Raw genomic sequence first — 27,804 nt, forward strand, 5'->3', positions numbered from 1 at the left:
CTTGGCTCCATTCTGCTCTGCTAGAAAAAGCACCCAGACCCTCTGAGTGCCAAGACCTCTGTTTTTAAAGTAAGGACCAGAGGGCGCTCTGGAGAAAATAAAAGAGATGTTTGATTCAAAAGGATGTGGGAGGAGGTTCCCAATCGCATACTGCTCAGCCAATGAACGTTTGTCTATTCAGCACGAACTCTGTCGACAACTGGCCCCCACGTCACGAGTGTCATGCTTGGTCTCTGGGCCAGGTTCGGATCCTTGAATTTTCCAGAGGCTTGTCTAGCAAGCTCATTACAACAGCTCTTTCCAACCCTTGTCCCTAGAGATTCAAACTCGTAGGATGGGACAAATCTAAGAGCTCACAGGGGCAGCCAAGCTGACGTTGGAACTGTGCACATATGGGGAAGCCTTGTTCCTGTGCAACAGCTGGAAACACTTGACATCTGTGAACCGGGTCTTGAGGTCAGCAGGCTCCTAACCGTCCCTTCGCTTTCCTTTCCCCTCCTCCTTACTTCCCCTCCCCCCTCAGGGAAGCTTCCCACTCCCAGTACTCACTCCACTCTGCTGCACCTCTTTCTGCACCCAGGCCACTTGCTGGGCAGGCCTCACTTTCTTCTGAGCAGCAGACACCCCTAGTGTGAGCTAACAGTTATCACACTTCATTTAAATGACCTTGTCTCTTGCCGGAGTCCTCCCCTGAGCTCCTTCCTTACCACGTGACATTCTGAGTCAACAGCCTTGGCTGTGGCCCTGTCTTTCAGACAGACTTGTGCTTAAGGGAGAAAAGAATGGCCTTGTGACTTTTGGAGCTCCTGCCACCTTAAGCCACAACTGTGGGACCTGCCTTGTCCTTCCCTTCTTTTGCCATTGTCTCGGGGCAAAACCTCTGTATTGTACACTTGTCCTCCACTCCCTGTGGGAACAAGACTAAGCCTCATCCAGTCAAAAGCTCTATGGCAGGAGGAACCAGGATCTCTGAGTTACAGCTCAAGCTTCTATTTAGACCGCAGGACTGAGAGGATCCTTTGATACCCTGGAGCCATTCTCTCTCTCTCTCTCTCTCTCTCTCTCTCTCTCTCTCTCTCTCTCTCTCTCTCTCTCTCTCTCTCTCTCTCTCTCTCTCTCTCTCTCTCTCTCTCTCTCTCGCCCCCCCCTCTCTCTCCCCCACCTAAGCCAGCCTAGAACGCCCCATTCTCCTACCTCCACAACTGGCGTTACAGCTGGTTGTGTTTGTGTTGCAGAGAATGGTACCCAAAGCATTGCACATTCTAGGCAAGTACTCTGTCAACTGAGCTGCATCCCTAGACCACTGACACCTGTTTTAACCTGATTCCACTTTTTCATTTTTAAAGGAAAGAAGCAAAAAGCAATACAGAGAAGCGAAACAGTGTGAGTATGCTTGCTAGGAGTGTGGTGGGTTGGGGGTTGGGCTCCATGGTAACTTTGTCTGCAGAGCTGTACCCCCTAAAGTGACAAGCACACATTCCATCCATTGAACTGGCAGGCTCAGGCCACCAGCCCAGGGAGGGGGGCATTTTCCAGGGCAGCATTGCCTGAAAACAGTGTGCTTGTAAGGATGCTCTCTGAAAAATGCAGACAAGAGGGTTACAGTAGCTTGCCCTGTTCATCCTTTCTGTCAAGAAACCTGCAATTTACAAGGAAAAACTGAGACTCCAAATGCTTGAAAGCAGAATCTGTGACATTGGGTAATTAGGCGCTGGAAAGAGACCAGCTTTATTCGGTGTTTTAATTTTAACTTATCTATCTATCTATCTATCTATCTATCTATCTATCTATCTATCTATCAAGACAGGGTCTTGAAAGAGATCAGTTTTATTCTGTGTTTTAATTTTAGCTTATCTGTCTGTCTGTCTGTCTGTCTATCTGTCTGTCTATCTATCTATCTATCGAGACAGAGTCTTGTTAAGTAGCTTTTGCTGGCCTGGTCCTCATTACAATCCTCCTGTCTCAGCCTCCTGAGAGGAGTGTTGGGATTACAGGTGAGCACTGACACACAGGGCAAAAGATGATTCACAAAATCTCAGCAATTTACTGAGTTTTCATCACTATAAAAGACAGCTGCCTTCCTATGCTTTGACTCATAACATCTCCCAATGCCTGATATATGGCCACGATTAAGGCATTGCAAGTGGCAGCATACTACATTTCCAATACTTATTTGTGTTAGTTACTTTCCTGTTGCTGTGATAAGAGACCATACCAAGACAACATATGAAAGGAAGTGCTTAATTTGGGGCTTATGGTTCCAGAGGAGGAAAGTCCATGACCATTATGGACAGGGAGCATGGCAGCAGGAAGGTAGGCATGGCGCCAGAGCAGTAGCTGAGAGCCTACATCTTCATCCACAAGCATGAGCAGACAGAGCCAACTGGGAATGGCATAGGCTTTTGAAACCTCAAAGCCCTCTCTCAGTGACACACCTCCTCTAACAAGGCCACACCTCCAAATCCTTCCCAAACAGTTGCAGCAACTAGGTACTCAGTATTCAAATCTATAAGCCCATTCTCATTCAACCCTAAATCCCATCTTCATTCACAATGACAAAGACTAATCATTGTTCTAAATTCTCACATTATTTTATTCTATGTTTTAGCTTATTTTCAAAAGTCCAAATATCTATGCAAGTACACACACACATTATATGCCTCTTGCTGAAAAAAAGGAAAAGACACAGTGCAGTAAAAAGAACATAAAAAACACACACAGTTCACATGCACAGAGGAAGCAGGCGTGGCATATCTCTAACTACCACCAAAAATTCACACATGGGGCTCTTTTCATGCTTTGTCTCTAAAGATGTCTTTAAGTTAATTTATCATTGTATGTTTGTGGGCACACGTGCCCCAAGCATATCTAGAGGTCATAGGACAACTCTGTGTGCTCAGTTCTCTCCTTTATGTAGGTCCCACAGATTGAACTCAGGCTTCTTCAGAAGGCTTTCCTCACTGAGCCATCTCATCTACCTGCTGCCTTTATTTTTACGTAGGAGCTTTACAACATCTTTCAGTACACATAGACCCAGGAGCCCCAGCCTAGCAGTGCCAACCTGCAGGCTGTGGGGCTTCACTTCTCTGGGTTTCAGACCTAACATCTTTAAAATGAGTTTAAAGGAAAGTCTGGTCCTACCTACCTGAAATCATTTCTTTTTCAAAGAACTGAAGGAGATAAGGCACTCAACTCAAAGATTTACCAGGTGAACTTAATGAAGGTTTACTAGGGTTGAGGATATAGCTCAAGGGTAGAGTTGGACCGTACACATGCACAAAGGTTAAAACTAATATTATCCATCATAGGAGCCATCTAGTATTTCTAGCATATAGAAACATCAGTGCATTTAATAATCTTTGTTTTGGAGTCCAGTTTCCTCCTTTTCTGTGTAAACTACTGTGGTGAAGTTAGCTTCACACACACAATTATGCTGTTCTGCGGCATAATCTCTCAAAGGTGGGTAGCTAGGGTACAAGCAGGTGCATTTTAATGTAATTGATGGCTCTTCTCTATGAGAGTCTGTTTAAATTCTCCACTATGAATTTTCTTTTAATTTCTGTTACAATGTCACTAGCCAGTAATTTTCTTTGTGATTTCTTGAGTTGTTTCATGCTAAGATTAAATAAAATTCTGGTTCTTGCTCATTCCCCTTCAATAATTTAAAAAGTCACATTTTAGTTATTAACCCATTAGAACTATATGTGTTGGGCCGTTTGCAGTAAAGGTTAATAAGCATTGGCATGATCTTCCCACTGGCCTTTGTGTGGCTTTGCAAGCGTGTGTGTATGGGTGTATATTACTTATTGAAGTATGCTGTTTTCTACCCACAACCCCAGCCAGCAATATGTTTTGGAGCTGTTTTTAATAGAGCAGAGGTTGACTCCTAACTTCCCAGTTCCATATTACATTTGTGGAACAATTCTTGCAGAGTTTCATCAGTTCATTTCCAGGGTTTTCCTAACACAGTCTGTCACCGTGCCCTCTGCCTAACTTGCCCTGGTGAGTGCTCTAGTTTCTCAGGAGATGTGACTAGAGCTGTCAGCTCAGTGAGCAGAGCATGTCCTGCATTTTACTAGACACTGCCACAATGGCTTCTCAGCTGACTTACCACTTTCATTTATTTTTACAGTTAATTTTCACTGATTTAATAAAAACACAAATACTATATATATATCAGTAGGTAACACAATGTTTTAAAACAATGGGCGATGTTTAAACCTGATTAAACTTGTACCTCCCCTTAAACATTTCTTATTATTGATATTGTCATTAACTGTACTTTTTAGAGCCAAGGTCTCATGTAGCCCAAATTGGCTTCAAATTCACTATGTAGCTGAGAATGGCCTCCACCTCCCAAGTTCTGGGATTGTAAGTGTGTGCCACTATGTTTGGCCTATTTTTTCTTTTTGTTTTCAGAAACAGTATCTCTATACAGTTTTTGCTAGAATGGAGCTTGCTATGTAAACCAGCTGGCCTTGAACTTTCAGCCATTCTCCTGCCTCTATTCTTTCTTTGTGGTAAAATTTCAAAAAATCTTTTTGTCCCACATGAACTGCTCCAAACCTTACTGTTCCCTGTAAGTATCATCATCTGGACTGAGGTATCATCCAGATCTTCTTCTCTGTCTAATTTTCCATTCACAGCAGCTATGTATATGAAGGCATTTTGTTTATTTAAATTCCCAGAGTGGAGGGCTTGAGAGATGACTCAGAGGTTAAGAACGATGGCTGCCCTCGCAGGGGACCCAGGTTCAGTTCCCAGTACCAACATGGCAGCTCACAACCGGCTGTTACTCCAGATCCAGGAGATCCAGTGCCCTCTTCTGGCCTCTGTGGGTACTGCCTGCACATTGTACATAGACATTTATGCAAGCAAAACATCCAAACAGAACATAAAACACACCCTAAATATATAAAAATTCCCAAGAGTGTTTCCAGGCATCTCTAATCTAGATTGCTTCTTTGTCAGTTTAACTGTTGGGTGGAATTTAGGAAATTTAGGAAATCCACCAGACTGGGCTGGACCAGTATGGTGTGATGGCTTCAAGTTTTTAAGTTTTATCAGAGAAACATTTTCTTTAGTCTGTTTTAAAAATCCTGAGCGGAACCTGAGAGAGATATGCATGGTACCCCAGAGAGGAGGAATGAGACAAGATTTCCTGAGCAGATTGGGAGCAGGGGGGAGGGGAGTGGGAGCTGGGAAAAACAGAGGGGGAGAAGAGGAGGAGAGAGGAGGTCATGGGGAAGCAAGAAGGTTAAGTTGGGGGAAGAAAAGGGGAGAACAGGATGAGAGGTAGCATAATAGAGGGAGTCATTATAGGTTTGAGGAGAGATCTGGCACCAGTGAGATCTCTAGTGATCTACAAAGATGACACCAATTGACAATCTACAAGTATGATACCAATTGGCAAACTAAGCAATAGTGCAGAGACTACCTTAAATGCCCATCCCTGATAAGGAGTTTGCCGACTACGTTATATGCCATCCTAGAACCTTCATCCAGTGACTGATGGAAGCAGAGGCAAACACCCACAGCTAAACACTGAACTGAACCCATGGAACCCAGTGACAGAGAGAGAGGAGCGATGAGCAAATTGGCAAAGAATGGGCTGACAAACCAGCAGAGACAGCTGATCTGAACAGGGGAGAGCTCTTGGACCCCAGACCAACAGCTGGGAGGCCAGCATGGGAATAATTCAGACCCCTGAATGTGGTAGTCAGTGAAGAGGCCTGGACAACCTATGGGGTCCTGGGCAGTTGATCAATACTTATCCCTGGCATACAAATGTCCATAACACAAAGAGGGATGCTCTCTCAGCCTGGACTCTTAAGGGAGTGCCTGGACCCTGCCCTGAGTGAAATGACAGACTCTAGATATCCCCTATGTGGAAGGAAATGGGGATAGTGTGGGGGCTGGGGGGGATGGTGGAGAGGGTGCGGGAGGAGGGGAGGGAGAGGGAACTGACATGTGAAGTGAGCTTTTTTCTAAAAAAAAAAAGTACTAAAAATAATGAAAAAATACAGTTAAAAATTTAGAATAAAAATAAATAACTGATATTTTTGAAACACTAACACAAAAATCCTGAGTGGGCTGTTTGATGGAAAACTGTTGTATCCCATGTCTTTTAAAGGTGCTAGCTGTTGGAGGGAACATTTTGGACTCTGCTTTAAAACACAGTTATTATAACCCACAGACTCAATATTCACAATAACTGGGCCTCAAAAACCAGGCAGACTAACCTCCCATAAGCCCAGATATTTCATTCCTGAGTAGGAAGTCCACATGTGAAAGAGATGCATGGATACCTGCTTTACTCCAGCACTGTTCACAAGACGTGAAATCACATGAGAAGGCGGAGAATATGATGTGTGTTTAGATGTATATGTATACACCAATGTGCAATGTCTTATTCAGCCATAAATAGTGAAATTATGCCATTTTCAGAAAAATGAATGGAACAGGAGCTCATCCTGTTGGGCATAGTTAGCCAGAGAAAGAAAAGTGCCACAAGCTAACTCAGAATAAAGGGTAGACTTCAATGGAGGACGTCCTTGGAAAGAGGGACGGAGGGGAGGCAAGAGCAGGCATGCTTGTGTAATTAATATGATCCACGATGGACACATAGCAAATACACTGATGGAGAAACAGGACGATCTAACATACTTCCTAAAGTGAAAAATCACTGAACCATGTATGTATGGTGTGTGTCATGTACGGTATGGGTGTGTGCTTGTGTATGTATATGCGCGTGTGGTGTGTATGTGTATGGTGTATGTGTAGTTTATGTGGTGTGTGGTATGTATATGATGCATATATGTGTTTGCAAGTATGTGTGTGGTATGTATATGTATGTATATGGTGTGTGTGGCATGTGTGTATAATATATGTGTTATGTTTGCGTAGTGTGTGTGTGTGTGTCTGTGTGTCTGTGTGTGTTTGTATAGTTTGTGTGTGATGTAACTGTTAGGTAGTATCAACAGGAACAGCCACCCATGGAAACTTGAGTCCTTACCAAATCCCTGTGATAGCTTCAGATGCTTATTAAAAATAGAATCAGAACTCACAGCAGCCTCCAGGTCACTGTGAAGTAGAGCAAGACATGCAGAAAACCAAGGGAAACTTTAAACTTCTGGTCCTCGATCCACTTTCTGAGTGCTAGGATTATAGGTGTGCAAGGTCATGCATTTCGGGGAGCAAACTCAGGGCTCCAAGCATTCTAACCCTCAGCCCAGTTGTCTTTGCTTTTTGAGGCAGCATCTTGCTAGGTAGCCCAGGCTGTCCTTAAACTTGCAAGTCTCGTGAATACTAGAATTCTAGGCATATGCCCCCATACTGAGCTAGGTTTAGACCAACTATAGCTAGGTGTGGTGGCACACACCTTTAATTCCAGCATCCAGGAAGCAGAGGCAGGCAGATCTCTGAAAGCCCTCAGCCACCCTGGTCTATACAGAGAGTTCCAGGTTAGTCAGGGCTACATATTGCGACCCTGTCACCAAAGTAAGGAAGCAAGCAAGCAAACAAGCAAGCAAAAAAACCAGTTGGACAAAAATAGCAACTTCCCAAAACTTCAATAAAAACAAAACCAAAAACCAAACCTAAAGAGACACAAAACCACAGGAGATTTAGAAAGTAAACTTGATATCTGTTCTTCCCCTCTTCCCCCTGGCTCTCACCATGGCTTTAAATTGGGGGGCTCTCACAGAATTTCAAGAGTCACTCCATGTCGGGGACTCAAGAGTAGGAGGTACCTACTCTTGCCGCTGTGCCGTGGACTCAATTCCAGCTCTGCTCAATCAATGGAAGCGACAGTCAACAGGAAGCATTTCTACTGCAGGACATCTCCTCAGAGCAGGGCGGCTGGCTGTGGGGAACTGCCCAAGGCGCCCTCACTGATCTGCTCAGCCCCTCAGCAGAACAGGAAGCAGGCTGACTGGTAAGGTGCAGGACAGTCAAGGTTACAGACGATGTTCCCGTCCTCCAGCTCCCCACTCTTTTTGTAGCTTTTCTTATGGGCTGTCTAAGGTCATTTAAAAACCATTTCTGTAACATATGATGACAAAGGCATAAAATGGCTTTTTAAAATGTTCTGATTTGTTGATTACTTTTGCTTCTAAAATTATATTATACTCGCCTTGTTTTTTTTTAATGTTTAACTGTTTCCAAATGCAATTATCTTGAAATAACCATGAATAGAATATTGGACATAACAGGAAAGACAGGCTTTCGTAATGTATTAAAGTACCTAATTTAGTAAGTTGAATAGCAGGGGCCCGTAGAATCCATTTTTGAGTCTGTAATTATAAGTTAAGTCACTATTAAAATGACATGCATATATATTTCCAGTTTAAAATAATTAAAGCTTTACCCCAGCCCAGTACTTTCACTCATAACAGGAGACACTTGTGAACATATGAGCTCATACATACATAGAAGTATTCCATGATATTTATCTACCGTACTTGACAAATAAGGACTGTCTATATTGTTCTCTTCTAGAACCACTATCTTCGCTAGCTGATATGCATTTTAACCAGGGTAGCTAACTGTGAAATGGCTAGCTAACATTTGAAAATTGGAAGTAATGACAGACAAGCCTTAAACACAACCCAGCCTTAAGGTGTTGTATGTCTCCAGGGTAGCTGCCTCTCCTGTTTTATTTACTCATAGGTATCATTAATACCAAAGATATACAGCCTCTTCTGCCTATATGCCACTCTCTCTTCAGGTCTTTAGGAGTGCTTGCTTATCTATTTCAGTCAAATGTATTTCTTATTTAAAAAAAAAAAAGGAGTGAGAGACCTGACAACACAGTGTTATCGAATTTTTTCAGCTGAGACCCACATGTCATTCGGCATTCAGACATGCGTGTGCTTGATTGATGGATGGGTTTGCGACAAATAAAACTAGGATCAACAGCTTTGCTCCTTTCCCCCATCAGAGAGCAGAGTAAAGCATAACTCTGCAACAATAGCAGGATTAGGGATGCATTAGCTAGCCATCGACCAGAAGCATCCATCCCCATCAATACCTCACACGTAATAACCTGAAGCTATGATAAGGAAACAAAAGAAGGAGAAAAGAGACAGGGGACAACAAATCAATAAAAGAAGGGGTTGTCTGAAAGCTACACTGGCCAAATGAAGACCCCCCTCCCTGCGTTCCAGGGACGCGTGTCATTGAGTGTGGAGACAACCTACCCAGAGTTCGCACGGGGAAACAGGGATGCAGTTTTGGGACCAGAATTTTAGTTTTAATACGTGTAGTATTTATGCAGTGAGCCTGCATCCCTAAGACTGCTTTCAAAGAACACCTTTCACCTCAATGTTTCAGACTCTGGGTGATCAGATAGCCCTTGGAAACAGGGTGGGGACAGATCATGTATGTCCAAATCCTCATGTAAACAATCCCTTAAATATGGGTTAGCTTGACAAATTTCGATTGACTGGCTTCATGAGACACGCAGAAAGCATAAATTTTATCTCCTAATGGAAAAACACGAACAGCCCTTTGACAAAAACTAATGCTAATCTTAAGTCTTACTTTTCTAGGTAGTTGTTTTTTTTTTCTTACAAAATCTCTTTACACAAAAATTTTTCTTTCTTTTCAAATTGTAGAATATTTTGATGATAATTTCATCATTTTCCCCCACAAACAATGGAGTGTTAAGCTTATTTATTCAGCTTTTTGTTCCATTTCTTTGGAGAGCTTTTGATTTTTGTATTACCTATCATATTTGTTCTAATTTACAATTTATTCTAATTGGCCATTGAATGGGCCAGTGTGGTTTTCCCCCCGGTGAGGAGGACATTAGTGATATTTGTTCTGCTTTGAAGAAGAGGGGAGAAGGGAGGAGCCCCTCCTCTGATTGTGGAGGCCCTGATCTTGGGAGACAGGCTTCATCATTGGGCTTCAGCCCCATGCTTAGAATAAGAAGACCATTATGATAATTTATCATTATCATCATTGCCATCGTCATTAATGTTGTCAATATTCTTTATTGACATGGTCTAGTGCTTCATTGCCTAGCATAAGTTTGCAAAGTGTTGAAAAGAAAGAAAAAGGTCATTTAGCTCTGTCCTCTTGTTTAGTTCTGGGGAGATGCAAAATCTTTCCCTGTATTGAAGTGAATGAAGAAAGGACTTTGAGAAATTGCACAACCACATAACATGCAGACAGTTCTTAGCACAGGAAGTAAGCTTCCAAATGTTAGACCAAAAAAGAGATTTTGAAGAATTTCTAGGCCGGATCTGATGCCACAGGCTGGTGGTCCCACCTATTCAAGAGAATCACAAGTTCCAGGCTTGCTTAGCCGCAGGGTGAGTTCAAGGCCAGCTTGGGCTTAGTGAGACACTGCCTTAAGATGAAGACGAGTAAATTGAAGAAACAATAAAATATGGGGATGCAGTTCAGTGGCAGAGCACTTGCCAACTTTAATGCCCAGTATGGCAAAGAGAATAGCATTGAGAGTTTCCAATTAAAACAGTTTAGTGGTGGTTTCCTGCTTTTTTTTTAAATGTGTATGAGTGTTTTGCATGCTTATCTATGCACCACATGAATGTACTCACAGAGCCCAGGAGGGACAGTTGGATTCTCTGGAACTGGAGTTACAGGTGGTTCTGAGGTACTATGTGGGTGCTGGGAATTGAATCTGGGTCCTCTGGAAGAAGAGACATCACTCTTAAATTCTGAGCCCTCTCTCCAGTCCTGGTTTCTTGTTTTTATATTTTGTTTTTGAGATAAGATCTTGCAAGGTAGCCCAGGCCATTCTAGAACTTCAGAGACTCCTGCCTCCTGCCTCAGCCTCCTGAATGCCATAGCCCTATGCCGGTTAGTGATGGCTATTATTATGTGTAGAATCTTATCTCAGGAGTCCAAAGTCAACTGTTCTTAGTTACATAATTCATTGCAGGTGCAGCTTTGGGCTTGCATTATTGAAGGTTGGAGTCATATTAATTAGGAATCACAGAATTATTGGACCTCCCCCCAACACACTATAATTGCTTTTTAATTATGATACTTTAGATTTAAAATTCTTTAAAAATTCAAAGCCGCATAAACTTGACATTTTAGGTACTATTTCATGCACACTCATTGCTAGCTGCGCACAGCCTGATACAGACCATGGAAGGCAACCAAGAATATTAATTCCGCAGAAGAAAACATATGTAGTGTTTGAAAGTCTCTACACAAGCCCCCGAGGGGAGCCTGATCTTGTGTGTATGTGTGTGTGCGTGTGTGTGTGTGCATGTGTGTGTGTGTGTGTGTGTGTATACGCATGCACACACAAGCTCACATGTGCAGGCATTCACTGATGCAGGTGCTTTCACTTTTCTCATTAACCATCTAGCAGAGTCTCCCACTTAGCCTGGAGCCTTCCATTTTGGCTAGACTTTCAAACGCATGAACTTAGGCATCTGCCTGACCCCTGAATGTAGCACCAGGAATAATGACTACAGCCTTACACCAAGCTTTTCACATGACTGCTAGAGCTAGATCTCAGGTCTTCATGTCTGCACTGTAAGTACTTTACTGGTTGGAGTATCTCTCAACCCTCCAGTGGGTATTTCTTTCAGATTCTAAATATCCTAGGTCAGTCCTAGTAAGCGAGCTAGTTACCTAGGTCAACCTCTGTCGAAGCCAAATGAGCCTCAGCATCTAACTCTGACATCTCAAGTAGGTTCATTCCATCCTTCATCCCTAATGAGATAGCTCTGTATAACACACTCACCAGTTCCCTCAGGATTTGAGCAGACCTTGGCTCTGAATCTGGGTACCTCTATACCCAAAGGAGGAATGTTCAGAATACAGTAGTCCATCAATGTATTATTAAAGGATATAGCTAATCTCTAACTGACATCAGTCTAAATGGAACTATGACCTCTGATACATTTGCAAAATCTAGGTCATGCATAGCCTGATTGATAGCATTACTTCAGGGCATAGCCTTTTTAGTGTTTCTATGAAAGCTATTTCAACTGCTCTTATGCCCATGGTCCAGTGTGTGTGGAGCCTCTTACTCTTTCCATTGAAGGTAGCAGGAGTAAAAACTCTGTCTTCTGTATACTGTTTGTGCACTGGAGGAGAAGGAAGCCATTTCTCCCAATGATTGGTATATGCAACTCTTTAGAACGGTGCTTGAAGTCTGCTCTTTGATGCAGGTGTATCCAGTTTTGTGACACTAAGATACAATGACCAGATTATCATCTACAAAGTTCACACTTGAGAACAGTGCAATTAAGTTACAAAAAGAAAGGAAGAAAGAATGAAAAAGAAAGGAAAAGAAAAATGGCAAAAATATTTCAAGTCTTAAATAAATTTTTAATTTTTGTTGAACTGTACTCATAGCTATCCTTAGCTTCAGGTGGCCTTCAGGCCAAGGAATTGGACAAGCACATATGGTCTTGATGTTCCTTCTGTATATTCTAGAACAGTGGAAGACAAGTACGTATGGTCTTGATGTTCCTTCTGTATATTCTAGAACAGTGGAAGACAAGTACGTATGGTCTTGATGTTCCTTCTGCATATTCTAGAACAGTGGAAGACAAGCACGTATGGTCTTGATGTTCCTTCTGTATATTCTAGAACAGTGGAAGACAAGCACGTATGGTCTTGATGTTCCTTCTGTATATTCTAGAACAGTGGAAGACAAGCACGTATGGTCTTGATGTTCCTTCTGTATATTCTAGAACAGTGGAAGACAAGCACATATGGTCTTGATGTTCCTTCTGCATATTCTAGAACAGTGGAAGACAAGCACGTATGGTCTTGATGTTCCTTCTGCATATTCTAGAACAGTGGAAGACAAGTACGTATGGTCTTGATGTTCCTTCTGTATATTCTAGAACAGTGGAAGACAAGTACGTATGGTCTTGATGTTCCTTCTGTATATTCTAGAACAGTGGAAGACAAGCACGTATGGTCTTGATGTTCCTTCTGTATATTCTAGAACAGTGGACGACAAGCACGTATGGTCTTGATGTTCCTTCTGTATATTCTAGAACAGTGGAAGACAAGCACGTATGGTCTTGATGTTCCTTCTGTATATTCTAGAACAGTGGAAGACCCTGGAGATAAAGTTTGTGTTAGCTAGGGCTAGCTGCGCACAGCCTGATACAGACCATGGAAGGCAACCAAGAATGTTAATTCCACAGAAGAAAACGTATGTATTCCTGAGGACAAATGTGCGTGCATATTAAAAGCAATGTAGGAAGCTCAAAAGCAACGGTCAGTGCTTGATATACTCGTATTCAATATTCAAGTGTGTAGTACAATGCTAAGTGCAAACATCTTTCTCTCCGATGCAGCCACCAAACAAACTGTGTGCGGATTACCTGGGTCATCATTAGAAAACTGGCGGGAGCTGCTTAATTGTAACTATTCAGATATCTGAATGCAGAGATACAATATGAAGGCTTAAATGTAAACCATTATGACCAGAACACAACACATAAAACAGCTACACCTAAAAGTTTCTGTTTTTCTTTTTCTATGCCAAAGACCAAAGATGAGGCTGTGAGGCATGTGCACTTCTGCCTGTAGCCTGATGCTTCCTTTGTGGGAGCTTTGTTATTAAACAGAATGACAACTGGCTGATTGGTATGTATAACCTTCCTTCCTTCCTTCCTTCCTTCCTTCCTTTCTCCATCCCTATCTCCCCTCTTTTCTTTTTTTAAATTTCATTTTATGTAAGTGAGTGTTTTTATGCTTGTGTATGTGCATCATGTGGATGCCTGGTGCCCATGGAGGCCAGGAGAGGACCAGAAGAGGATGTCTGGTCTCCTGCAACTGGTTACGGATGGTTTTGAGCTACCATGTGGGCACTGGGGACTGAACTGGAGCCTGTGCAGCAGCATCAAGTGTTTCTGTGTCTTTCTAAGCAGCTCTAGCCCGCCCACAACTCCCGATGTAGACCAGGCTGGCCTCAGACTTGGAGCAATCCTCCTGTCTCTGTCTCCCAAGTGCTGGGATTGCAGGTGTGAGCTGTTATGTCCGTCTCTGTCTGTGTTTCAGATGGCTGCTTTTGCACGTTAAGGGGACACAGTTCAGTGGTTAGGACAGTATCATATGGTTTGAATTGTGTCTTCCCCATCCCAAATTTATGTACTCAAGCCCTAGTCCCCTAATATCTCAGACTGTGACCTTTAATAACAGGGTTGTGCAACGTGCATTCATTTAAAATGAGACCACACTTACGTTGTAGTTTCTACCCTTCTGAGTCACTGTGAATGATTTCCTTACCCAAGGGGAAATTTGGATCCAGATCTGCATCAGGAAGTGGATCTTGTGTGAAGATGAAGGCAGAGATTAGGGTGATGCAGATTACGATTGGGGTGATGCAGACTTCTAAAGCCAGAGGTTACTAGTGTATTGTTGAGCAGAAGCTGGGAGAGAAACATGGAAACGGCTTCTTGTGTTTTCAGGCAGCAACAGTGACATCAGACTCTGTCTGCAGAGCCCAGGGGCAGTGACTCTTGTCACAGCTACTCTTCCCAACCTGCTGTGCCTGTGCTGTGTCCTACAAGGCTGCTGACAAAAACTGGGCTCTGGCTTGTGAATTCAGTGGGTTAAAGTAGGAATTAGAGGCTGAGGGTGGGCTCAGTGGTAGAACACTTGCCTAGCATGTGTGAAGTCCTGACTTCAATCCTTAGTGTGAAATTGAGCTTGAGTGCCAGTACACACACACACACACACACACACACACACACACACACACACACACACACACGGGGAGAGGAGGGAGAAGAGGAGAGGGGGAAACCCCAGCTGTACTTCACACATAATGCAGAAGATAGCACTCTTCAGGGAGACTGAGCAGTGGTCTCCACTTGGATACTGTTCCTTGGTTGGCTTGTGGACTAGAGACAAATGGTGTCACTCCATGCTAGCTCTCCATCTCACTATTGGGGGTTATGCCCTTTCTTCTCTATGCTCTCTTTCCCTCATTCTCTGACTGAAGAATAGAACTATTTCTAGGTGCAAATGCTTTTCTGAGTGTGTTGCAAAAATCACATTGTTTAATCTTTGAAAAGATAGCGATATTGACCTCTCCCCTGGAGTCACGAGAAAACTGAGACACATCAGAATAACTATCTCCTGAGCCTGTACAGGGTCAGGTTTGGCTCTAGAGTCCCCCAGACTTCATCACTCCTTGTCTTTCATTCTTGTGTGGATGAGGCAGATTCATGTTAAGAATATGGTGGAGTCAGAGAGGTCCGTGGAGCCTCTGTCTTTGTACTGCGCAGTTCATCAGGTTGAATCCCAGTGTGCACTGCTAACAGAGGCAGAGGCTGGGCTGAACCTGGAGAGCCAGCCACTCACTGCTCCAAGGGAATGCGTTCTGACAGATCGGAAATGTGAACTCATATGCATGTCCCTTCAGCTACTGTTTTAACACTGGCCTGTAAAATGCTGAGCCCCAAATATCTTGATTTGTCTGAGAGCATTTGGACACCCTGAGGGCACTGCACGGAATGGCACTCAGCTCATTTCATGGGATGGTTGCCCAGGCCCAGTTCCCACCGTATCTCACACTTGCAAGGCTAAAGAGGTTGGAGACTTCATTTGGACAGTGGAGGCAGGGGCTGCGGTCTGATCAGCTTTCACCACCCAAGTCATTGCTACCCTCAGAATAATTCCATCTTCCATGTCCCAAATGAGGACTGGGAGCTCATACATGTATAGGCAGACAGCCCCATACTCCCCCCACCACATTCATGCATGCACACACAAATTAATGCACACATGAGCATTCATGCACACACATACTCATGCACAAACATACTCACGAATGTGCATCCACACTCATGCACACATGCACACACATGTGCAGGAGTATACACACACACACACACACACACACACACGCACACGTGCACTGTTTCTGTTCCTCAGAGTTTTAGGGTACGTGGGCTGCTTCCCTTAACCGAGATGCTATGATGAGACTTGGAAGTCTCTTTGAAGACAAATTTACAATTGGTGACTCTTCCCTTTTGTGTGTGTATGTGAATATGTATGCTCATGCATGTGATGCATGTGTATGCACATGTGTGTGTGTGTGTGTGTGTGTGTGTGTGTGTGTGTGTGTGTGTGTGTGTAGGCTAGAGACAACCCTGGGTATTGCTTCACAGTATCCTTGGTTGTATGTGTTTGAGTCGGGGTCTCTCAATGATCTGGAGTTTACCCAGTAGGCTAGGATAGCTGGTGAGTAATTCACAGGGGAGTTGCCTGTCTGGTCTTTCCAACACTAGGATATGCCACCACAATCATCCTTTAAAAGAATAATGTGTGTGTGCATGTGAACACACGTGTACTACATATGTGAGTGGATGCCAGAAAACACCCTGGAGTCAGTTCTTGCTTCCCTCCTACCAGGCAGGTCCTGGGAACTGAACTCAGGCAGTCAGGCCTGGGGCAAGCACTGGCTGCATCTCTCCCTGGCCACACACCAGGATTTTTACATGGGTTCTGAGTGTCAATTAGGCTCTCAAACTTACAAAGAAAACACTTTACCCACAGGGTCTTCTAGCCCCATTCTTCCCTCTTTAATAGATGACCTTGAAACTTTCTTTAATGCATGACCTTGTTATCCTCCCTACCAGGAATCCTTGAGCCAGAGCCCATGCTGGCTTCTCCTTCTTGTCCAGCTCCTATTGTATAACAAGGCTGACATCATCACATCTCAGGGCCAAGAGTCTCTCCTAGTTAAGTCTTGAAACTTAGAAAGGCTCCGTTAAAGCTAAAGTTCACAGAAGGTCGTTTGGTAGAGAGCAGCATAGTCAGGTGATGACCAGGAATTATATGTGTGTGTGCATGTGCGTGCGTGCGTGCGTGCGTGCGTGTGTGTGTGTGTGTGTGTGTGTGTGTGTGTGTGTGTGTGTGTGTAACCTCTAACTTCTCTGATGCCCTGGGCTAACTCTAATGACTTTATAAAATGGTTGTGTATTCTAGTCAGAAGTTTCACACTATTACATTTCCTTCTTCTTGGGCCCTTGAAAAGCTGCCACTTCCTAGTCATCTTCAAACTCAGGGGACTCGAGGTTTTGTGTTAGTCTATGGATTGGGCCAGGCATTTCACAGACTCTTTCCAGGACTTGCTCCTAACAGGCTTCTTCGGGTCCTGCTTTCCCTGCTAAAGGTAACCTTGGAAGAAATACTGTAGATGGCAGAGCAACAGAATAAAGGACCACCCAGCCCTCATGTCACAATCTTAGTGAACATTTGGGCTCTATTGGGTGATAACAGACTTGGGTCTTAGGGCCAAAAAGTTGAACAACAGTATTTTAACACATTCTGCTATGGTCTCTTCCTATCGATACTTGGGGTAGGGGTTTTGAATAATAGAAAAAAAATGAGAAAAGAAAATATAAAACTGAAAAAGAAATAGCCAGTTGTCGGTGGTACATGCCTTTAATCCTAGCACTCAGGAGGCAGAGGTAGATGAGTTTGAGGCCAGCCTGGTCTACAGAATGAGTTCCAAGACAGTTTGTGCTATTGACACAAAGAAACCCTGTCTCAAACAAAACAAAAACAAAACAAAACCCCAAAACAAAAAAGAAATAAAAACAATAAAAGACAAAAACCAAACCAGAACCATAACCAACCAATCAACCAACCAACCAATCTACCCCCCAAAAAACTGGAAAAAAAATCCTGATTGTGATCCTTCAGGTGAGTTGCTACATAATGATCAACTACAGGTGAGCTGGACCTCACTTGGAGTGGTTTTGTGGGTGGACTGCATGGCCAGCAAGTCAAAAGCTACATTCCAACTCAACACTCCGAGACATAAGCTTGATAGTCGTGGTTGGTCAAGGGCAGTGATCATGCTTAAGGTCACAACAGCAGATTGCGACCGCCAAGTATTGCAGGGAGGCCCTCCTGAAATTTCTGTTGCTTGGCTGAGTGGGTTGATGGGTGTCCTTAACTCCAGTACTCAGGAGGCTGAGGCAGGTGGACATCTGTGAGTTGGAGGCCAGCTTGGTTGTCATGCAGTTGTCCTAATGACCCTTTGTTGAGCACACACTGGTCCATGTTACATGGAGTTTCAAGTCATGATAAAGCGGTCTGATGCAGACACTGAAGAGACGGCCAGGAGCAATCTCTGACTTGCTCAGTGTTGTTTTCAGTCTCATGGTTGCTGCTGCATGGGCCAGCTTTGTAAACTAGGCACACCATTGCAAGCATGTCGGAAGAACTGTTTGTTGGTATTCAGGCATTATGCTGGCCTGCCCTGTCACCTGGCAGAATGCACTCAGGCAATGCCCTGGCCAGCCCAGGGTCCTATGGCTGCTACATAGTCTGCACATGGGTGCAAAGGTTTCTTTAAGAGGCAAACTCTACTTGCCTCCCCCCCCCGCTTTCTGTCATCTTGCTGAGGAGGCAGATAGACCTCTGTTGTTCTCTGTCTCTCTCCCTCTCCTCTCTCCCTTCCCCCCTCTCTCATTTTCTCTCTCTCTCCCCCACTTCCCCCACTCCCTTCCCTTCCCAATAAAACTTCATTCCCATGTAAGTTCTACCTGATGGCATGTTTGTCCCCTGCCATGGGATCCATTGAGGTCCCACCTAAAGCCGTATTCCTAACACTGTTTTCAAGTTGCCTTATACACAGAACAAGAGTCTTAGAGTTAAGATGATAATAGTGATCCGATTGAAAAGTACAGTTAACAGAATGTCCCCTTTATCAGATGGGAGTTTCCCAGCACCAGGAACTTCAGATCTTTCTCTGGAACTTAAACAAATGAGAGATCTAACTTCTTTAACAATGGTGTCTTGCTGCTGTTCAATCGCTATGAAAGACACCACGGCCAAGACAACTTAGAGAAGAAAGCATTTAGTTGGGGGCTTACTTACAGTTTCAGTTAGTTCATAACCATCATGGCGGGAAGCTTGGCAGTACCAGGCATGGTGCTGGGGCGGTAGCTGACAGACAGCTTACACCTGATCCACAAACCCGAGGCAGAGACAGACTGAGACTGGGCTCAGTGCGGGCTTCAGAGGTTTCAAAACCTCCTCCAACAAGGCCACACCTCCTAATCCTTCCTAACAGTTCACCAACTGGGAACCAAATACCCAAATGTATGACTAGCCTATGGTAGTCATTCTCATTCAAACTACCGCAAATGACAAACTCATACAACACCTTTTATGCACAACAAGCCTTAGGAGGAAATGGAGGTGATGGAGACGCTAAGTACTTATTTAGGGTGACACACAGGTAACACAGAAAGGCAAGGCTTGAATCCAGCCTGTGTGGCTTCACAGCATAAACCCTTTGACCACTTTGGCTTGCTGCTAGTAACATTTCTGTGGTGCTTACGACAGGCCAGGCCCCACAAGAAGCTATTTCACTGCCCATGCTTTTTGTCAGCAGACACTTGGAGCTGCAGTATCGTGGACTGTCACAGAACTTTTATTTTGACCATGTGGCATGGCTAGCTCAGGACCTTACTGTAGCCTGACAAATGAAAGTCAGTAGGAAGGTTGTGCCAATGCAAGGAATTTTGCAAAGGAATTAGCTTCTAGGTTGCTGACAAATATAAGTTATAGCTACCTAGGGAGGAAAATGCCAGAGATTTCAAGACTCATACTGTACAGCATTAGTGAGTATTTTCTTTTTTTTTTTTTTTTTGGGGGGGTTTTACGAGACAGGGTTTCTCTGTGTTGTTTCAGAGGCTATCAGTCCAGCCCGGCCTCGAACTCACAGAGATCCGCCTGCCTCTGCCTCCCAAGTGCTGGGATTAAAGGCGTGTGCCACCACCGCCTGGCTTAGTGAGTATTTTCTACTGGCCATCTGTCATGGACCAGGCTTAGGGGTAAGATCTGACATTGTGATTTAACTCATATATTAAAACAAGTCCCTAATCTATTATTTATTCACTTACTGTATGTACTTGTGCATGCATGTGTGGCAGAGAGACATTAGGTATCCTTTTTATTGCTTTGCGTCTTAGCAGGATTTCTCTGTGTAGCCCTGACTGTCCTGGATTGACTATAGACCGGGCTGGCCTTGAACTCACAGAGATCCGTCTGCCTGTGCCTCTTGAGTGCTGTGATTAAAGGTGTGTGCCACCACCTCCTGGCTCCATCTTTGTTTTCTGAGGTAGGGTCTTTCACTGACACTGGAGCTTACCAGCTCTGTTAGAATGGCTGGTCAGCGGGTCCCAGGGACATTACTCTCTCTGGCTCCCCAGCACTGGGTGTACAGATGTCTGACTTTTTAAAAACATGGGTGCTGGGCACCCAAACTCAGGACCTCAGGCTTGCACTTAACCCACTGAGCCATCTGCCAGCCTCATGATGCCTATACTAATTATTTCAATAATTTATTTCACATGCCTCTTGAGTTAACAATTCCAGTTTATACAGTTATAAGAAAGCAAATAATTTTTTCCAACAGAACTTAGATATCTCACTAGTTGTAAGATTAGCGTTCTGCTGTCAGGGATGCCAAATGTGAAAGGATGCATTTTAACAGATATAGGCTGAGGAGGTCTCAAGAAGCAGGTCCCTAGAGGCTCCTCAGTTGCCCAGGGTCATGCAAAGGTCACATGGAGTGAGCAGTAGTTGAAGGCTCCAGTGTTCTCCGTGGGACACAGTATGTCTAAATGTGGGTTTATACTGCATAACATAGAACTAAACGTCTCCTTCTCGAGGCTGAGAACTCAAGTTTCCAGGATCCTCTCCCAGATCTCATCATTCGTGAGACGGTTTTCGTGGGCCAAAGTGCCAAGAGTCTCGGCTCACTCTTGACTGTGGGCAGCTTCCCCACTGCGCCTTCCAGCGTCTGTTTCTCTCTTTGTCCTGGAGTCAATTCTTATTTTAGCTTATAATGAAAAGGAACATTTTCCCCCCTCACATAAAATAAGACCTTTGTTTCCCACATTGCTTGGCTGGCTGTTCCATTTGGAAACAACAGGCAGTTTCTTCTCGTTTGAATAGCTCAAGATGTTTCAAAGCTACAGCGTAAGTTGAGATTTGAGAATGAGCACACAGATCCCACAAAGCTTAAGGCAGCACAGAATGGTTTCATAAAAATATTTCTAGCAATTAAGATCCGCAAATTCAGAGAAACATAAGGTGCTTACATACTTGAGTCAGAGTTCCCGGGCTTTCCCCTTTGCACGGGAGACGGTAGCACCTCTAAGCACGCACTCCTCTTATGCAGAATGGTCCTTGCTCAGAACTCAGCTCCTTCCTGTTCTAGGCTCTGTGAGCCATTGTTTGGGGGCTCTCTAGAGACTCAGCACAAATGTTATTGGCAGGCTGGAAAAATGGACCCAATACAGGCAGTTAATTTTCTTTCCATACACACCCTTATTAAAACAGGATTTGGCCTATTTCCTATTTTCCGTTTTGTATGTATGTGTGCACTATATGCAAATTGTGTGTGTGTGTGTGTGTGTGTGTGTGTGTGTGTGTGTGTGTTGTCCACGTAATAGGGTCTCTTTCTGGTCTGGAACTCAAGTACAGGATTAGCTGAAGATTTAGTTCTAGAATCTACCTGCCTCTACTTGCCCAATGCAGGATCGAACTGAGATCTTCGTGCTTGCAGAGCAATGGTGAGCTCCAAGCCAGTGAGAGACTGTTTCAACAACAAAGGCAGGCAGTGCCTGAGGAATGGCACCTGAGGCTTTCCTCTGGCCTCTGTATTCATTTGCCTGCATAGACACACACACATGTAAACACACATGTACACTTCCAAAACCAGCATACACACTTACAAAATTTTTAAAAAGCATATCTTGCTAGCAATTAAAATAAAAACACTTCATCAAAACTTTTGTACGTAAAATAATTAAGTAATTAGACATCAAGCATATATTTAGATTAAATGTAAGTATAAGGCATTTAGTTATATATTGAAATACATAGGTTTGACTTATAAGGAGGGATATTTAGGGTATTTACAGTCATTCTTGTCCTGTGATAACATTGTAATTTGTGGGGCTGCAGGAACAACACACTATCATTTCTATAAAGTTTTGTTTTATATTTTCCTCTAGTGAAAATGGTTTCAGCTGAGTTCACTCCTATAATCCCAGCACCCAAAGGCTAGGACGATAGGATCGACCACAGGCTATAGGCTATCCTGGGCTATAAACTGAAAATTTGCCTCAAATCCTCCTCCCCAAACTCAAAGAAATAAAAACAAAATAAAATAAAACAACCCACTGGACTGTAAGTCCTGAGGTTATCACAGTAAAGATTGAATAATTCCCCAAAAAGAGATGGACAGAGTCAAACCCTGGCTTTCTCTGAGATCAATGTTTTTTAAAAAAATATTTTATTCCTTGGGCGTGGTGGTGCACGCCTTTAATCCCATCACTCAGAAAGCAGAGACAGGTGGAACTCTACAAGTTCCAGGCTAGTCTGGTCTACAGAGTGAGTTCCAAGACAGCCAGGGCTACACAGAGAAACCCTGTGTGGGAAAAACAAACAAACAGCAAAACATTTTGTTTTGTATGTATGAACGTTGCACCTACAAGTATGTATGTATGTATGTATGTATGTATGTATGTATGTATATGCACCGTGTGTGTGTGTGTGTGTGTGTGTGTGTGTGTGTGTGTGTGTGTGTGTGTGGTGTGTGGCACCCACAGAGGCCAGAAGGGGGTGTCAGATTCCCTGGAAGTAGAGGTAGAGATGGTTGTGAGCTGCCATCTTGGTACCTAGAACAGCAAGTGCTTTTAGCTCTCAATCTCCCCTCCAGCCCTGAAAGCAGTGTTCCTGCTTCTTTTTAACATGGCATTATCACTGAATATTGGTTCCAGCTAGGTGAACAAACAGACCTAAATTTCAAGATAGGTGAACTGGCAATACCGCACTCAGACTCAGTAGCGGCAGGCACAGAGCAAGGAAAATGGTCAAATGCACACGGGGGAGGGGCTGGGCTTCGGTTCAGGGTTCACGCAGAATGAACGTCTGAGTTGTGCTGGGAGTAAACAGCCACTTGAGATCCACTCAGTTCCACTGGGATGAGCTGTTCCTCTGTGTTGGGCACCATGGGAGGCTTTTCTTTTTTAACTATAATATACGATATTCCCTCCTAGTAGCTGCATGTATTACAGGCTCCCACTTTGAAGATGAGGAACCTCAGGTGGGTTAGTTACAACCACATAGACCAGCCATAAGAACTGAGGGGTGTCTTAGGTTCCCTTCCACTGTTACCTGAACGTTACCTGGACACCATCTGCACAAAATGGAGTTGAGGCAGGTATATGAAACACTAGAATCTCAGTTATAATACAAAAAGAAGCCATGGGGTTTCTACCCAGATACGTGTGAGTTTCCTGGAGGGAGAGGACGGATAGAGGAAACATGTTTCCTGCTATCCGTCCTCTCCCTCCAGGAAACATGCTTCCCCAGAGCCTGAGCGACTGAGTGGTAGCATTTTTGTAGCCATGACAGAGGCCTGAGGGGACAGTGGGAACAAGGGAGAAGCCAGGAAGCCCAGACTGCAGGCTCAGGCATGAAGCAGGGACAGGAGGGTGTAGCAGGGATACAGTGGCTGGTGCACTGAAGGTTTCAGGTCAAAGGCAGAGTCTGTACGTGACTCTCCACGCTGGAGCTCACTGGAAAGTTACACGGTGAGGAGGCTAGGGAATGGGCATGGAGTAGACACAGATTCACTCACTGACAGTCAGTTTCCCAAGGCCAGCTGGCTTCCACTGAGATGCCACAAAGGAACACTATGCTCAGTTAAGACGTAGAGTGCCCAGGGTCCCGGGAACAAACTCAAGGAGCAAGTACTTTGAATGGTAGCACTTCAGCTCTATAGTAAGCAGACTTACGTTACACAGGTAAGGCCTGCCTGGCAGCCCTGACGGGGCTGGGAAGACCAGCACTTCTCCTCACCAGGGTGAGGGGCCCTATGTGTACAGTGAAGTTTGAAAAGCGGTACTTTATACAAGGTCACGTCTTCTTAATTTAATGACCTATACACAACCCACCTGAGAACACATTAAGACATTAGGCCATTTCCTCTCATCAAGGGGGAACTTCGTTCTGAAAAGGAAACCAATGATCTATTTATCTCACAGGGAGGCTCTGGGTGCCTCAGTTTAACTGTGAATTTCAGTTTGTTTCTCTGTATAACATCTGGTCTGTAGGAATCAAATGAGACACTAGGTGCCAATATATCTTGTGTATGAAACCACCTTATTTCAGGAGTGAGGAGAGATAATGGAAGGAGGAAGAGGAGGAGGAAGAAGGGGAATAGGAAGGGAGGGAGGCAGGAAGGGAGGGGGGAAGGAAGGGAGGGAGGAGGAATATAAAGAAAGCCCCAACGACATTCACAAATTAGCAAGACTATTGGCTCATTGCTAGCAAGGAAGAACTAGCAAGTGAAAAACCCCTCACTCCGAGTGCTGGAGTCAGGACGCTTATTTCTGGCTTACATGGTGCTTATGAAAACACAGCCTGCGTTAGACAAGGAAGCAAGCAGAGTAGCCAGGGCCTGTGTGGTCCTGGTCCAAAGCAACATATCTGAGATTGGTAAAGACACACACACACACACACACACACACACACACACACACTTTAAAACTCATATAGTAATTTTAAAAATGAAAAACAGTTGATTTGATGAAAAATTAGTATAGATTTTTTTATTTTGGAAGAGGGATGGCTCCATAGTGAACAAATAATGGAACATTTGCTACCAATTTAGGGCACTTACTGAAGAAAATCAAGATACATTGATGGATATTTTTAAAGCAAGAGATTCTTTACTCCACCAAGGCCTGAGGTGTGGGGGGTTAAGGGACGGGAGTCGGAGGGCGGCACATTTAATGCTGAAGGAACTAAGGGGGGCAGGCCACTTGGGCTCCTTGTCTGTCTTTTGACAAACATTTGCAGAGAATCTGTGTGCGCTGAGGTTCTCGGGCTACAAAGTACTTAAAACACAGTGACTATCATGCATTAGCCATTCACTCAGCAGAGAAAAAGTCACAAATTATTTAAGTTTGGGGAAGAAAGTGAAAAGCATAGAATAGCTAACCATCAACAGGAGAGGGTAGAACACAGACAGTATTTGCTCTGCATACAGAAGAAAATAGTTTCTGGAGCAAGTAGTCCATTGATCGTTAAACTTTGTCTTTTCAAGAATTAAGGACCCAGGTTAAGCCATCTGCTGAGACTGTTCTCTTGTGACACTTTATAATTGTTATGATGCAAAACCAACCGACCACATTTTAATATACTTAGGACAGGTAAAAGTCAAAACTTTAGGAACCATGAGATTTTTTTTCAGTGTCATTTAACCATGATAAGCTTTGTTTATATAAAGTGAAAAAGAGAAAAAAAATCCCCATGATGCCCTTTGGTTTTCATTCCAAAAACCAGTACGTTTATTGAAACGTTAGTGTCAATTGACTTTTCGTTGATTTTTCTTTGGCTCCATGCTGGCACAAATGTGTGAATAGAATACAGATGGGCAGGAGCGTGTTTAATCCTTTTCTCCTCGCCTCATAACGCTGGAGCCATTAGTGAACTGTCCAGACAGGAGAAAGCGAGCACTGAGGAGGCATCAGCAAGCTACCCAGGCAAGGCAGAGCAAGCACGGTGAGACATTAGCCAGGTACCCAGGCAAGGCAGAGCAAGTACTATCACCATGTGGACTATGCCCCTACGAATAGTGAAATCTTCCTTTTGTTGATTATTTAGAAAAATCTAGAAAAAGTTGCCTTTCCACGTACAGCTTTGGTATATGCCATGAAAATCAAGCAGAGCATATTTGGAAGGCTCTGTTGTATGAACCTGCTAATTAGTTATTCCAATTCAAGAATTAAAGTGTCATAGCAAATAAGATAGATTTTTAAAAATCATTTATGTAAATAAAAATCCCATCAAATCAATTTTATTTCTGTAATTGCCTAAGGCTAAGCAAGACTCTTTGGGAAAATTTTAAGAGAAATCAGTTTAAGTGTTAGGCATATTAAGATGTATAGATGGGGTAAATCCTTCAGCTGTGTTGATGGAGGATGGGTGGAGAGCTGTCCCTGTCCCAACACTATTTTAAGTGACCTCACACATCTGATACGTACGTGGAGCTTTTGGAGAGGTATCACCGAGAGCATAAGCACGGAGGTGGCTGAACTTCTGAAGGACATGTGCCCGTAATTGGCCTTTCTCATTTCTGCCTTGTTAACAAGTATATAAATAAGAGAAGGCTTCAGTAATTGGCTCAGAGTTACTAATGAATTAATTAACTTCAGTCTATTTTACCTAACCTTTAATAATAAAAGTCCTTTTTTCCCCTTTTTCCTTTTTTCCCCGTTTTGCAATAGGTCTGACAGACTGAAAAAGCAGACATGCGGCCAAGCTCTTGAAAATTAATGAGAAAGGAGGAAAGAATCAATGTACATTCTGCTTGCGGGGAACTGACACAAAAAGACACAATAAACCTGGAACAAACACAGTCAGTTTAAAAAATAGGTTAGAAAGAGTGGGCAAATTCAATTATAGAAGTAATTAGAAGATCCAGGGCAGGCTGCCTTTGGGACTGTGCCAGCAAACATGAATTAATATGAGTGAATAGAGAGCGCATGTAGTAATTAAGAAGCAATCACCTATAGCAATGAGTACCTGAAAACAGCCCTAAAACCATTAATTCAGTGATCAAAAATATTTTTAGATGATTAATATGGCAAATTTATTTTAAAAGACTAATTTCTGGAAAGATATCAAGACAATGGCAAACCATTTGTTCCTCTGGCATTTATATAGCTAATTAAATTTTATAATTTGCAACAACAGTCATTATTATCTGAAAACAGTAAAGGCAATATCCCCCCCCCTTTTAGGTGTAGTTCTAAAATCAATAAGTTAAACTCGGCTCCCACTGGCCTTCTGCAAGTGGCTAAGCCTTGATTATTATATTATTTCAATGCGCATTTTTCTTATAGGACTGCGTCTCATAAATGTTAAACGTTTGAAAGAACAGGCATATTCTCAAAAAGGTTTTACATGCTCCTATACCCGGGAAGGAATTCCACACACTGTTTAATTTCAACACTATCAAATAAAAGCATTTAATACACTATTTGTGTATCAAAGACTTTCTGACTTGGTCAACACAGGTCTGTTACCCTGCACACACCATTCCTCCCCTAGGAACACAAAGGCGCACAGGGGCTCTGTGAAGAGTGCGTTAGAGCCACAGAGGCTAATGGCTTCTGAAATAGGTGATTAGCAGAGCCCCGGAGAGCAAGATGAGGGTCTGGCTGCTAGTAAATACCCTCGCAATATGAATTATTCTATTTCCACCGCTTTAAGAAAAACGCACGTTTCATTGTAGATCAGGAAAGTCTGGAAAATGCCATCTTTTAGAAATAATAGGGTCTGCTAAGGCTGATCAGTCGAGCAGCAGGTGCTGTGGAGCACCTGGTAAGGGCTGGGGTGCTAAGGGGGACGCTGACCCTCCAGCCCCACGGTAGGTCATCTCTGCCCACGTGAGTTCCCGCTGCAAAACAGCATTTGTCTGGTATACTGTAGAGACGGTATTCAGTCGCTCAGCTTTCTCAGAGATCACTTCTGGTTTTGAGGGAATACGTAGTAACTACTGCATATCAAGATCTGGCTGGCAATCCTTAGGGTCACCATCACAGGCAGCACAGGAGAAGCCAATGTAGAGTGTAAACCACTGGTTCTCAACCTGTGGGTCGCGCCCCCTGGATTGACTGATCCTTTCCCAGGGGTCATCTAAGACCATGGGAAAACAGGTATTTACATTAGGATTCATAACAGTGGCAAAATTACAGTTATGAAGTAAGAACAAAAATAGTTTTATGGTTGGGGGTCACC

General features: G+C 43.6%; 2 long non-coding RNA genes across 2 annotated transcripts in view; one reads left to right on the forward strand and one right to left on the reverse strand.

The window, feature by feature from the left end:
• LOC121143211 overlaps positions 1-27,804 on the reverse strand; it is a 585,525-nt gene that overhangs the window by 73,494 nt on the left and 484,227 nt on the right. The window lies entirely within an intron of this gene.
• LOC121143212 lies at positions 130-27,013 on the forward strand. The gene is made up of 3 exons (XR_005880400.1): positions 130-456; positions 1,347-1,383; positions 26,289-27,013. It is a non-coding gene; the product is annotated as an uncharacterized LOC121143212 (long non-coding RNA).

The sequence above is a fragment of the Mesocricetus auratus genome, unplaced genomic scaffold, assembly GCF_017639785.1.
Source record: "Mesocricetus auratus isolate SY011 unplaced genomic scaffold, BCM_Maur_2.0 Super-Scaffold_100011, whole genome shotgun sequence".
Taxonomy (NCBI): domain Eukaryota; kingdom Metazoa; phylum Chordata; class Mammalia; order Rodentia; family Cricetidae; genus Mesocricetus; species Mesocricetus auratus.